Raw genomic sequence first — 12562 nt, 5'->3', positions numbered from 1 at the left:
GTGTAGCTCCAGTCCCTCAGGTAACCCCTGCGCCTCCCCAGCTTTAAATATGAGCAAATAATAGCGGAGTGAGTGATGCTGCCTGTGTCCTTGACTGGAATCCTCTGTGTGCTGTAGCCACATCTCACTGTCTGCGAGCCCTTGTGGGACGCATAAAACACCCCCGTAGAAAAACTCCCAAGGCTTGTCGGTGGCAATCCGTTGCTGGATGGATGCGGGGATGCAGAAACGGCAATGAGGTCTTTGTGTGTGTTTATGCAAGTGTGGAGGGAGGTGGATAATGTTTACGCTGCTGTGTGTTTAATGAGAGGGGCACCGTGTCCACTTTAATGTGTTTGCATTTCAGATGCGGTGCGACAAAGTTATTAAAACGTTATACTGCACATCGCATCTCCTTTATGTCTCACTGTTTGTTTGCCTGCGTCTCTCGTGGCCCTGGTAGCTGTTATTGTGCTCGGTGGTGGGAGAGGTTAGGTTCGGGCTCCGTGGCTGCCACTAAGATCTTCTCATCAGCACAGTTGCCACCAAATCATGTTGAACCTTAAGATAGGAGCAGATGGGGGTCATTTTTCTGTGCAGGGTAAAATGTAAGAAGGGGGGGACATGGATGCAGGATGTCGCTTGCCTGCCCGTCCGGCATCCACAAGTGTCAGGCCAGTTGTAAAGAGGAGACGACATGTGGCCAGGAAAGTTGTAGCCCCCATTGTCACCCACAGCATCTTCGCTCTCTCCAACACAACCCCACGTTAACCTCTGCGCCGCTGAGCCCCTCCAGGCCGAAGCGTGAGGTCTGAACCCCAGCAGCCAGCCGTGAAAACGCTGACACGTCGATTACCCCAGAGCAAAGAAAAAATTAAAATAAAAAAAAACGTTGAACGTGATGAGAAGGAACACACCGCGTGAAGAGAGGGCATTTATTCATTTATTCTGTATGTTCAGCAAAACAAAGTGGTCAGGATTATGCTGCAACACCGATAGCTCGTTGTCTATTATAGTTATATTTCAAATTAAGAGGTTCACTCTGCCCAATTTTATGGTCATTTCAAAGTCGGCCTGCTGCCTTCCCAGCCCTCACCAGCCCCCACCTACCCTCCCCACCCTCCCGCCCCCCGGTGAAATAATCACATCCCCTCTACTGCCTTCTGAAGCCTTCAGATAGAGCCAAATAACTTAATTTGTTTCTTTGAATCCAGTTTGGAGCTCGGAAGAAACAGGCGCCGGTGGGACTTGTGGTCTGTTTATTGAACATTAGATGGCGCCATTCAACTTGCTAGAAACCCACAGTCACCGAGCTCATTTGCAATATGTGACTGCCTGGTGTGTGGTACATGAGCGTCTCTTGTATGAATGAAACACAGTTGAGTTTCTGTTTGTTCTGATGACAGATGAGTTCAAATCTGAGTCTTTTAACATTTATCTGATTTGATATTTGTCTTTTTAAAATCAAAGACAACTAGATATGTAATGGGTACAATTGTGGAGGTTAGTTACTAATATCAGAGCTCGTGGAAGTCAGAATTACCACAACTTCTACAATGAATTAAATGTGTGGATGCCAGCAATAGAAAAAGGCACATTTAAATGTACTTCAGTGTCCTGTGTTTGCCAAAGTTGTACTTTTGAAAAGTAAGAATTTGTGAACAGAATATTTCCTCATTTCTTTTTGCGATACGGTAGACGAACACTGAGTGTTGGTGCAGCAGTAAATGAGCCAAGTTGGAGGCTGGGCTTGTGGCAGGGTAGACGTGGCGTTCAGGGGGGTGTCCCTGCCGGTGCTGCTTTAACTAGGACAAGCCTCTCTATACCGGCGGACCTCAGGGGCCGATCAGCAGGTCTCAGGAGAGGCTCCCCGCACCGCCGTCTCACCAGGCTTGTCACGAGGGGGGCTGACGCTGGGCTGCCTTGCTGGCTGGGTGTGGGGCTGCTGTGATGATGGCGGGCGGGTGGGTGGGTGGGGGCTGACATGCCGAGAGGGCAATTACAGCAAGGACAAAGACTACACAGTGATAAGTCCCCACAGCACCCTAATGAAGAGAGCAGGTTAGCCTGTTAAGAGGACTGGGGAAATGAGCATGGCCTCAGTGCGTGTTTGTTTGTGAGCGCGTGTGTTTGTGTGTGTTTAACCTACCCGAGGAGGATACATTTTCTGAGGTCATGTTGCTACCACGCTCGCTAACCTCACTGACTGATGCCTTCCCGAGCTGGTGTTTTCTCCTCATAGAGCAAAAGCAAACAACAACATGAAACTGGAAACCAGTTCATCTTCAGGGAATTGTATTCCTTTGGCTGTATATATATGAGGAAGAAAGTCCCGATGCAAGCTATTAATGAAATGAAACCTTTAAAATATCATGCCTTCGGTGGGTAATTGTTGCACATTAGCGGATCTACAATTTGTTTTTATCACACCACTTAATGCTTTTTTTTTTAATAATATCCCACTTAAAAATTCAGTACGTTATAATCTGTATTTTATACATGAAATAAATTGATGAGTCTGTAGGTCAGCAGAAAATATATTCTGGATATAAAAAGAAAGAAAAGAACAGAAAATGAAGCTGAGAAAAGGGAATCATTCCCAGAGAAGGATTAGCTGCCTTCCTCTTTCGGTCACTTTTTGCATATCCAGGCTGGATGTGATTATAACCAGATCGTGTTATCACACAACAGATCCCAGATGCAGCACCACTCTCTTATTCTCCTCTTCTTCTTCTTGCTTTCTTTCTTTTCTTCTGAGCTTCTTTTCTTTCTTTTTTTTTTTTTTTTTTTTTTATAATTTTGAGGGGGGAGGCAGAGAAAGAGAGAGAGATGGTGTGTACCTGATACTGCTGTGTTGGCACACCCGTCTGGGATCTGATAAGAGAGCCTCTGGAGCGGCGCTTATTCAAATCAGTGCATGTTCACAGTGAATAGGAGCAGGTAAAGGCAATAAGATACAACGCGATAACCTTTCTGGAGAGGGGGAGAGAATAGTTTTACACTCTGTTTCACAGCTCTGCTCCACCACATGAGGGATTTTCAGCACAGTCTAATTGATTTGCTTTATACAGAGTTTAAAAAAAAATAAAAACGACTTAAAAACAAAATCCTTACTTTCACTAGTGCAACTCAGAACAGATGTTGGAGGAGTTTGAACACTTTTGCGATGGATTACATGGATTTTTTTCCATTGGGCTTTCTTCTTCTTTTTTTGCTTTGTAAATTAATCAGCTCTGAACCTCCTCATTGACCGCTTTCGACTGCTGTTTTGGCGCTGCTTGCAAGTGTGTGTCTGGTCTTCGTATGGGCGTGTGTAAATATGCAGTTCCATGTTTATATTAGATACAAATTCAAACGTCACATAATCAATTTAGTTCTTAACGTTCACCCCCAGTAATCTGCTTTAGACCAACTCGGATAGCAGATAAAAGCAGAAAAATGTAGTGCGCAGTGTGGCTGAGTAAAGTCTGTGTGTGTGTGTGTGTGTGTGTGTGTGTGTGTGTGTGTGTGTGTGTGTGTGTGTGTGTGTTTATACGCGCGTGTATGTCACAAACATAGGCATCACATTAAATCAATTACATGTAATAACACTGATCTGCAGTGATCAGTTTTAGAGCCACTGTGCAGAAATTTGAAGTGAGGCTTAAAGCTTAATTGCGGAGTGCAGGGTGGTGTGCCAGGCAGTCTCAGGGGGTGTGGGGGTTGGGGGGGGGTGGAGGGGGTGGTGGGGGTTGTAACATATGTTGCGTGCACTCAGCGCAAGACTCAGCAGTGATAGTTAAACATTGGGGTGAAATGCATCCTCCAAGGGCCTCCGTGTTAATGTGTTTGGCTTGTACTGAACTCTCTACATCCGCGCGTTTACAGCGACGATGCCGGCCTAAAAAACATCGCCCACAACCAATGTATCTGATGATAGAAATTATGAAGAAAACTGACAAATTATTACAGTAATAATAGCAATTACTGTGACTAATAATTGTAATGCTGCTCTGATATATAAATATTTTTCTTGGATGAATTTAAGACTTTATTTTTTAAGTGAAATTTAGGGAATTAGTATAGATTTGTTATGTTACTTATTACTATTTTAACTGGCTATTCAATTGAATAGGAAACCCTATGTAGGATTTCATGTTGGTGTTTGAAATGTGTGTGTCTGTCTGTGTGTGTGTGTGTGTGTGTGTGTGTGAGAGAGAGAGAGAAAGAGAAAGAGAGAACAAGGTAATGCGCAGAAAAAGTGTTTGTAAACTGGATTTTAGGTGATTGTGTTGTAATTTTGTAAATTTGCCGCTGAAAAATATACCACTATATTTCTCCTAGATTTAATACCTGAACACACAGTTGGTTGTAATTGTAATATATACTTAAAGCCTTTGTATATTCTGCAGATATCCACGTTGTAGAATTCTCCAGCGCAGTGTGACGCTGCTATAATTTCCAGTGTAGTAGGCTATTGTGCAGCTCATTAAGGTCAGAGGTCTAATGTGCAGGCTCTCTCGCTAAATTAATCTCTTCTCTATTTTCATATTGACTCTCACAGTATGCAGCCTAACTAGTGGACACCATAATGAAACACCCCTCTTGCCCCTTTCCAACCAAACACCACTAATCTAATATATTAGTCAGCCACGCTTGTGTACGGGTGGGCAATTATTCTAAAAAGTTTCCACACCGTGCCGAGGTGACAAAGGGAATATGGGCGAGCAGAGCAGGACAGTGGACACACTTGACGGCTGCTCGGTGATGCTGATAGGCCAAACGGTGGTGGGAACCCGCCACTTTTAATCATGTGGAGGGTGACGGCTTTCATAAGAGCACGCAGCGATTCTGACAACTCTAATAAGGAGAGGTGACAGAGAAACTTTCTGTGTTAGCGGCAAAACAGAGGGGGAAGGTCTTGTTTCTCTCTCTCTCTCTCTCTTTTTTTTTTTTCAAAACGCATGTGTGTTTTTTTTTTTTTTTTTTAGTGTTATTTGGTTGAGTATAAGAGATGAATTTCACAATCTGAGGCTGGATTTGTGGTGAAAGAATGTCAGCATTAATAAAGGGCTTTGGGGACAAGGTCACACGGGTCCATGTACAGCAGAGCACCTCGAGTCTGTTTGTGGCTCCAGAGATAGGCAAAACATGCTAAGACGTCTCCCAGTGCATAAGGTAACCGACTGGAGTTTTGCCCGTCAATGTCTCGGCGCACAGTCTAATTTATGATTCCTCAGCCTTTTTTATTCAAAGACAATCTTAGCTGTGGAAAAAAAAAGGGAGCGAAAAGGAATGATGCTTTGAGGATATAATTAAAGATATCGTTCAAAGAACAACTTTTTGCATATTTGAATTATTACTGTCGTTAAAAACCACACAAAATATGGAAATATGATTGCCGGAAGCACATAAATCAATGATCAGCAAGGCCTCAGAGCCCAATAAATATGGGGAGTTAAATACTTTAAAATGCAAATCACATCTTAAAATTTGCATATGGGTGAATTTAAAGGAAGTGTGCTTCCTTAAGACCCTCTGAGGTAGAAACTGGTGAAGCTGGAGGGGGTTCGAGGAGGGAGGAGGGGGACACAGACAGGCAGCCGGATCCGCTATTTTTTTCCTTTATTTTTTTTTCTCGTTGTCATTGGTCAAGTTTTTGGATCGTTCTAAATGATAGCAGCTGAAGTGGGCTGACAGACACGACTGCATCTCTTTTGTGGATCCAGAAAGTGCCTTAAGTGATCTGAATAATTAGGAGTTAATTATTCTTCATCCATCTAAATCAGAAAAGGACAGATATGGGAATGGAATTTATAATTTTAGCCCGACGTACTGTCTCGTTCTAATGTGGTAAACTAAAGTGACTGTGAATAATACCTACTGACCTTCGAGTAATTACGCCTCGCTTGGCAATTTGCTTGCTGTTGCTAATTGAGGGTATTGATTCAGTGATATTCATATTAAAAATACATATGTTTTATGGCTGGGATTTTTTTTCTTCTGGTTGTCTTTAATGTATTATTAATCCTTATTATCTTATTTTTTTATTATTTTTTTTAAACAATAATTAGCAGACAGGATGTGCTGCACTGGAGGCTTTGGGTACTTTCTTTGTCCTCCTCACTGTTGCAGGTAGTGTATATTTTGCCAAACTTTCTTCTGAATCTAAATTAGTTTTTGTGGAATATGAAACACCACAGCGAACAGAGGTGGTCTATGTGAAGTTTAACACCCAAACTAGAACAATTAAGACTAATGTTTTTATATTTTGTTTTTCTATCAAATGATAATGATGATGATGATTGCAGTTGCAAACAGTGCTAAATGTGATGTAAATAATTTTCCACGTGAAGGCTATTAGCCCACCAGTTTAGCATAGACCCCCTCCTCCCCCTGTGTCCCCCCCCCCTCAGACTTTTAAAGACGCTGTGGCGGCACCACTGGATCAATGGACATGATGTCTCTTTGTGCATTAACACTCAGGTTAGAGTGTTAGGTTAAAAACCTGCCCAGCACCTCCCCGAAAAAGAAAAAAAAAAGAGACGAGAGAGAGAGAAAATCAATTTCCCTTGTGGAGTCAGAGGGGCGATCTGTTGGTTCTGAAGGCATCCCTTTCCCAATATGTATGTGTCTGTGAGCAGCATGAGGTGTGTGTGTGTGTGTGTGTGTGTGGGGGGGGGGGCGAAGGCCGGGACCGTCGCTCGTGAGTGTTTTGCATGTGCGAATGCCCTTCCTGTGGCGCCTGCAGGTATTGACCAGCACAGAGGACGAGGTGGCTTGCTTCAAACACCACATCTCTCCGCCTCCTCTTTAGCCCGTAATATTTTAAGCCTTTTCGACTAGCGCAGCTCCAGTGGCAGCTCACAGCCTCATAATAACCCAGATAGGGATCGATGGCACTGGATTTAGGCACTTACCCCTGCTAAAACTGGTAAACTCATTTGTCTTTCCTGAGCAGCATTCTCTCCGTTGTTTAAGGAGACACTTAAAAAAAAAAAAATCCCCTGAATTAAGATAATGTGACTGTTGGTGCGTGATCAGGCAGGCTCAGCTGAAAGGACAAGCAGCTTTAGCTCTTTTATTAGCTCTCTGTTTAAGGGGCCATACATGTTTTGACGGAGTCCAACTCTCTTTATTTTATTTCTGTCATGCCGATTAGTGTGCGGGGAACACCCTCTCTCTCTCTCTCTCTCTCTCTCTCTCTCTCTCTCTCTCTCTCTCCCCCCCCTGTGTGTGTGTGTGTGTGTGTGTGTGTGTGTGTGTGTGTGTGTGTGTGTGTGTGTGTGTGTGTGTGTGTGTGTGTGTGTGTGTGAGAAGAGAGAGCGAGAAGAAGAAGAGAGAGAGAAGCATGCCAGCTCTAAATGAGATGGACCAACGTGTGATGGCCCCGCTGCTCCTCGTGTTCAAGCCTACATGAACGGCTCAACACAAATTCTTGGTGAAGGACTCAATGGATGCCATGAAATCGTATTTGTTTTACAGCTAATGGCAAAGGACTGGTTCTGCTGGAATGTTCCTCAGAGCAAGAAAACACATCATTTGGGAATGATGCACACTGACCATTTACACTTTACCACGCACAGACCCCATACTGTATGGATGTTTTACTGTAGTGCATGGAGGCTTAAGAAAGGGGCAATGTTTTCAGGAATTTGGACAAATAATTGTATTTTCTTAAATACACAAGAATATTTTGAAGATTTGATGGGACGCTATAATTCATATTTTCCACTTACCTTTGACTGACTGTGCCAATTCAAGTAAAAGCCATACAAATCTACTAATCAGGTGATACACACTCCGTACACCACCCACACAGCTGCACATGAGCCAGTGCTCGTCACACAGGGAAGAGGTGAGTGTTTAGAGGTGCTGTTAAATGTGCCTCGTCTGGGGAAAGTAGGACAAAGTGTCATTTTCAGCAGAGGGAAGAGGACAAACATTTTTTGGTTAAAAACAGGAAGGAAAGGAAAAGGTGTTTTGATGAGTCAGAAACTCCTATGACAAGGGGGGGGGGAATACAGCCACAACTTCCCAACTTCAAACAGACCTCACATTGTTTTAAGCTATCCGTACACACACACACACACACACACACACACACACACACACACACACACACACACACGCACACGCACACACACACACACCCCTCCACCCCCCTCTCTCCGCTGAATCATATGGCCATCTCTCTTTCTCTCTCTCCTCTCTTCCCTTGTGCGTGTGAAACTACAAAGGACCGTCCGTCCGAAGGAGCCGCTCTGCCGCTAGTGCTGCTGAGTGCCGCTGGGTGCCGCCGCCGCCGCTGCTGCTGCTGCTGCTGGTGGTAATTAGGCGTCACAACACTTAGGCCGGGTGTCTCGCACGGCGCTGAATTCCTCCTGACGTGACAGAGGGATGGAAGAGTTATTCAGTTCTGCAGTTTCTTCTGCTCTGCTGGTCATCTGTCCTCTTCAGGGCCCATCAGCCTAAACAGCCCACCCAACGCGCACACGCACACACACACACACACACACACACACACACACACACACACACACACACACACACACACACACACACACACACACACACACACACACACACACACTCCGTGACCCCCCTACCAGCCCCTCCAAGCACCCGGAGGCAGGAGAGAGGCAGTGTGTGAGAGAGAAAGAGAGAGAGAGAGAGAGAGAGAGAGAGAGAGAGAGAGAGAGAGAGAGAGAGAGAGATCAAAGCCCTGGAGGGGTTAGCGGAGGGCTGTGGGGCAGCAGTCAAAGTGATTGTGTGTGTGTGTGTGTGTGTGTGTGTGTGTGTGTGTGTGTGTGTGTGTGTGTGTGTGTGTGTGTGTGTGTGTTGGGAGGTGGTGGGGTGTTAGTCAATACTCAGACTTCTGCATCACTAACTGTACAGACAATATAGATCAATATTAGGTGAAGCCACATATATTTTGCTAATTACTGCAATAATTAAAATGGTCTGTTGTGATTAAAATAAAATCAGTACACGGCCAATTTTTAGCTAAATGGATCCAGACACAGTGGACTAATCCTGTTTCAGCCTTGTTGCTCCCTTGTCATAAAATCATTTGAGAAAACAACATTAGCGAGGTGAAGTATTTTTTTTTCTCTGTTTCTCTTGATAGGTCAACCACATACTTTAGACCTGTAAAACAAGATGAGGGAATAAAGTTCCCCATCTATTGTTACAGCCACAGCTGACATTGTTCTTCAGTGGATAGACACTTGAGTCTGATCCGATCGAGCATTATTTGGTAAATGTCCTCGGCACAGTTAAAAATAGTACTTCTGTGTTGCAAAGATATTTAATCAGCAATGGTGAGTGTTTGTATAGATAGATATATAGATATATACTTTATTAATCCCTCAGAGGGACATTTTTACGTTCCAGCAGCATGCAGAGGGCAAAAATATTGAATATAATTGAAAAAAAAGCACATTCTACACAATAAAATACAATTTGATAATATTAAATACATTAAACTAATTTGAAATATAGTCGTCGATCTGCTATTAATAACACATACGTTAATACCCTCAACAAAAGATTTGATTGAATAATGAAGAAGGCAGGATGGGAGGGGGTGGCGGAGGGGGGTGCAGGGATGGGAGAAATTTGCTGTGGCAGTAAATTCTGAATTTGTGTGGCGTGCCGAGCACAACGCCGGGCCTACAGGAGAGAGAGGGAGACGTGCTGCTTTCATGTCCTTAAGCCATCTCCACGTCCACTGAAGACTTGTGTTTTTACACAGGTAGGCAGTTTGGGGACTATCTCAGTAAGGAAGAAGGGGAGGTTAAAAAAAAAAAAAGACAAGAAAAAAAGGACGAGTGGAATCAAAGGATGTTCCCCCCTTTTAATAATGTAACAAATATTCTAATTTCTAAAAATAAAACCTCCTCTTCATCCTTCCTGCTAATCTGAGAAGTAATTTATTCCAACCCAAGGCCATATTAGTATGCTAGCCAAGGGCAAAATGGTTACGACAAGACCAAGTTCCCTCAAAAAAACTTAGCCACATATAAAAAGAGAGTGAAAAGATCAGGCTGCAACTTGTAGACACCAGCTGAATTTAGAATCGGGTCCTGACTAATTGGCTACAATGGATTTAAACTACCACACAAAATAAAAGATAAAATTGCTGCCAAATATTTTGCCATTGGTAAAATAACTCCTCTACCACATTACATTTTTTTCTTCTTCTGTACAGGTAGTAATAATTAATGGGCACAACATTAAAGATTTAATGCTTTTTCATATTAAATACAAATGAAAAGGGCAAGGTAACATAGTTTTAGAGCTGAAACAAATGTAACATAATGCCGGAGTTGGCTCTGCACGTGCAAGCATTTTTATTTCTGATTAATTGCATCTGAACTGAGATTTCGTGTCTGCGTGTGTGTGTGTGTGTGTGTGTGTGTGTGTGTGTGTGTGTGTGTGTGTGTGTGTGTGTGTGTGTGTGTGTGTGTGTGTGTGTGTGTGTGTCCGTCCACATGGATATATTGATGCCATTTTATGAAAAGCAATTGAGCAATGGGACTTTGTACTAACCATCAAACAGACACTTCATTATAGGAGCAGTGATAACAAATACATTGTGTAGGATAATGATGGCAGTGGTTCATATTGTTCATTATACGTCTGGGTGTCACACGGCACTTGGAATTTATGTGTGTGTTTCTGCGTGTGTTTCCCTGCGTGTGTGTGTGTGTCTTTGTTTTTGTCATTTCACAACATCATGTTTCAGCAAATTAACGTCTGAACCATTGGGAAGAAAAATATACCATCATTTGCCATCGGTGACAAACAATATATTTTGGATAATGATTGCATCTATTGGCTTCTGCATTTGTAAATGTGAGGTAATGAATTTCCTTTGTGAGCAATGAAAGCAAACAGAGATATTTTGTCACTTTGCTTGAACAGGACTACTGGATACATGATGGTCTGTCATTTGATGATAAACTATCTGTAAAAAAAAAAAAAAAAAAAAGCTTTTATAGTAAGAACATGCTAAGTAACTGCTCTGGACGTAATGCTGCATAAATGCTCCTATACTGTTCAGACAGTGTTCAAGTCCCATGTAGAAGGCAGGAGGTTTGGGATGTGGCGTCTGACTAGTGGAGGCCTCCGGCGTGTTGGCTGCCTTTTGACTTGTGGGCCTGTCAAAGGTTTTGGGGCGTTAGACTGAGTCGATGCCTGCCACACACGTGTCATGCCTTTCCTCCCTGATGAGCCCTGCAGTGCCGCAATCAACAGTATTATTGCTTGAAAATGTATATATTTAATTTGTGAAACAATGACAGTTTCGCTTGATTTATGGTGCAAGGCAAGGTTTAATTAATTGAAAAATGCATATTACCCCGTGACTTAATTATTAGCTAATTAATCACAGGGTACTTGTTCAGTGATCCCCCCCCCCCCTCCTTTTTTACCCTCTTTTCAGGCATATTTCTGTGTGTCTGACACTTGAATTTCCTCCCGGGGTCATTTTTATGTGAGGTCATGCTTTTTCTTTCTGAGTGGCTGTTGAGATGGAGAACATGTGCCGTAAAAAGCCTTCGTTAGAGGCGGACAGCACAGACCTCAAGTAAAAACCACTAAAGTGAGTGAGAGGGTAACTTTTAATGCCTTTGCATCTTATACCAACACCTGAATGTATACAGCGCTCAGGACAGGATTTACGGCATGTTTTTAAGAATTGGATTTGGAGAATTGTAGAGTTGCTCAGTTCCCACAAAACCTGCCAGTTTGTCAAATCACCTCGATAACTTCTTTCCCGGACCTGTGTGGGTAACTCCACATTGTGGTGGATTCTGGTTACTGTGGTTTGAAACCTCAATAGTAGTAGCCTTACCTCTCATTTTCCGCTGTGTTGGATTGCACCATCCATTCATTTTCTACTGCTTATTCGGGATTGGGTCGTGGCGCCAGCAGATTGACCAAGTTACGCCAGAGATCCTTCTCCCCAGTGAAGTTTTCCATGTCCTCCTGGGAGATCAAAAGGCATTTCCAGGCCAGATAAGATATATGATCCCTCCAGCGTGTTCTGGGTCTACCCTGGGGTCTCCTACCAGTTTGACATGCCTGGAAAACCTCTAAAGGAGGACGACTCGGACAAATCCTAACCAGGTGCCAGAACCACCTCAACTGGCTCATTTTGATGCTAAGGAGCAGCGGTCGTACTTGGGGCTCCTTGCCAGATCCAAATCCTACCCACCCGGCAAAAGAACCTCATTTCAGTCACTTGTATCTACAATCTCATTCTTTCTGTCACTACCCAAAACTCATGACTATTGGTGGGGGTCAGAAATGTTAAGCAGATGCTTTGCCTTTTGACTCAGCTCTTTCTTCACTGAAACTGTCTGGTACAACACCTGCTTCACTGCTGACGCCGCACTGATCTGCCTGTCAATGTCTCACTCTAACCTTACCCCTACTCTAAACTCCTTCACTCGGGGTGGGAAGTTTGTCCCAACATGAGGGGAACAATCTGCCATTTACCGCAAAAGAACCATTGCCTCAGATCCATGTGTGGGATTGCTCTAAATTTAAAGATAAGACTGCTGCCCACATGGTATACATACCGCCACAATACTGT

At 43.5% G+C, this 12562-nt stretch overlaps 1 protein-coding gene across 2 annotated transcripts in view; it reads left to right on the top strand.

Annotated features, from left to right (window-relative positions):
- The window catches only part of znf407 (zinc finger protein 407), a 154538-nt gene that overhangs the window by 24320 nt on the left and 117656 nt on the right, over positions 1 to 12562 (top strand). The window lies entirely within an intron of this gene.

The sequence above is a fragment of the Brachyistius frenatus genome, unplaced genomic scaffold, assembly GCF_029030835.1.
Source record: "Brachyistius frenatus isolate BFR_SWC_R1_liver_20210118 unplaced genomic scaffold, ASM2903083v1 Contig_14, whole genome shotgun sequence".
NCBI classification, from domain to species: Eukaryota; Metazoa; Chordata; class Actinopteri; family Embiotocidae; genus Brachyistius; species Brachyistius frenatus.
The sequence above is the reverse complement of the archived record's forward strand: the minus strand, read 5'-3'. Positions and strand labels throughout refer to the sequence as shown.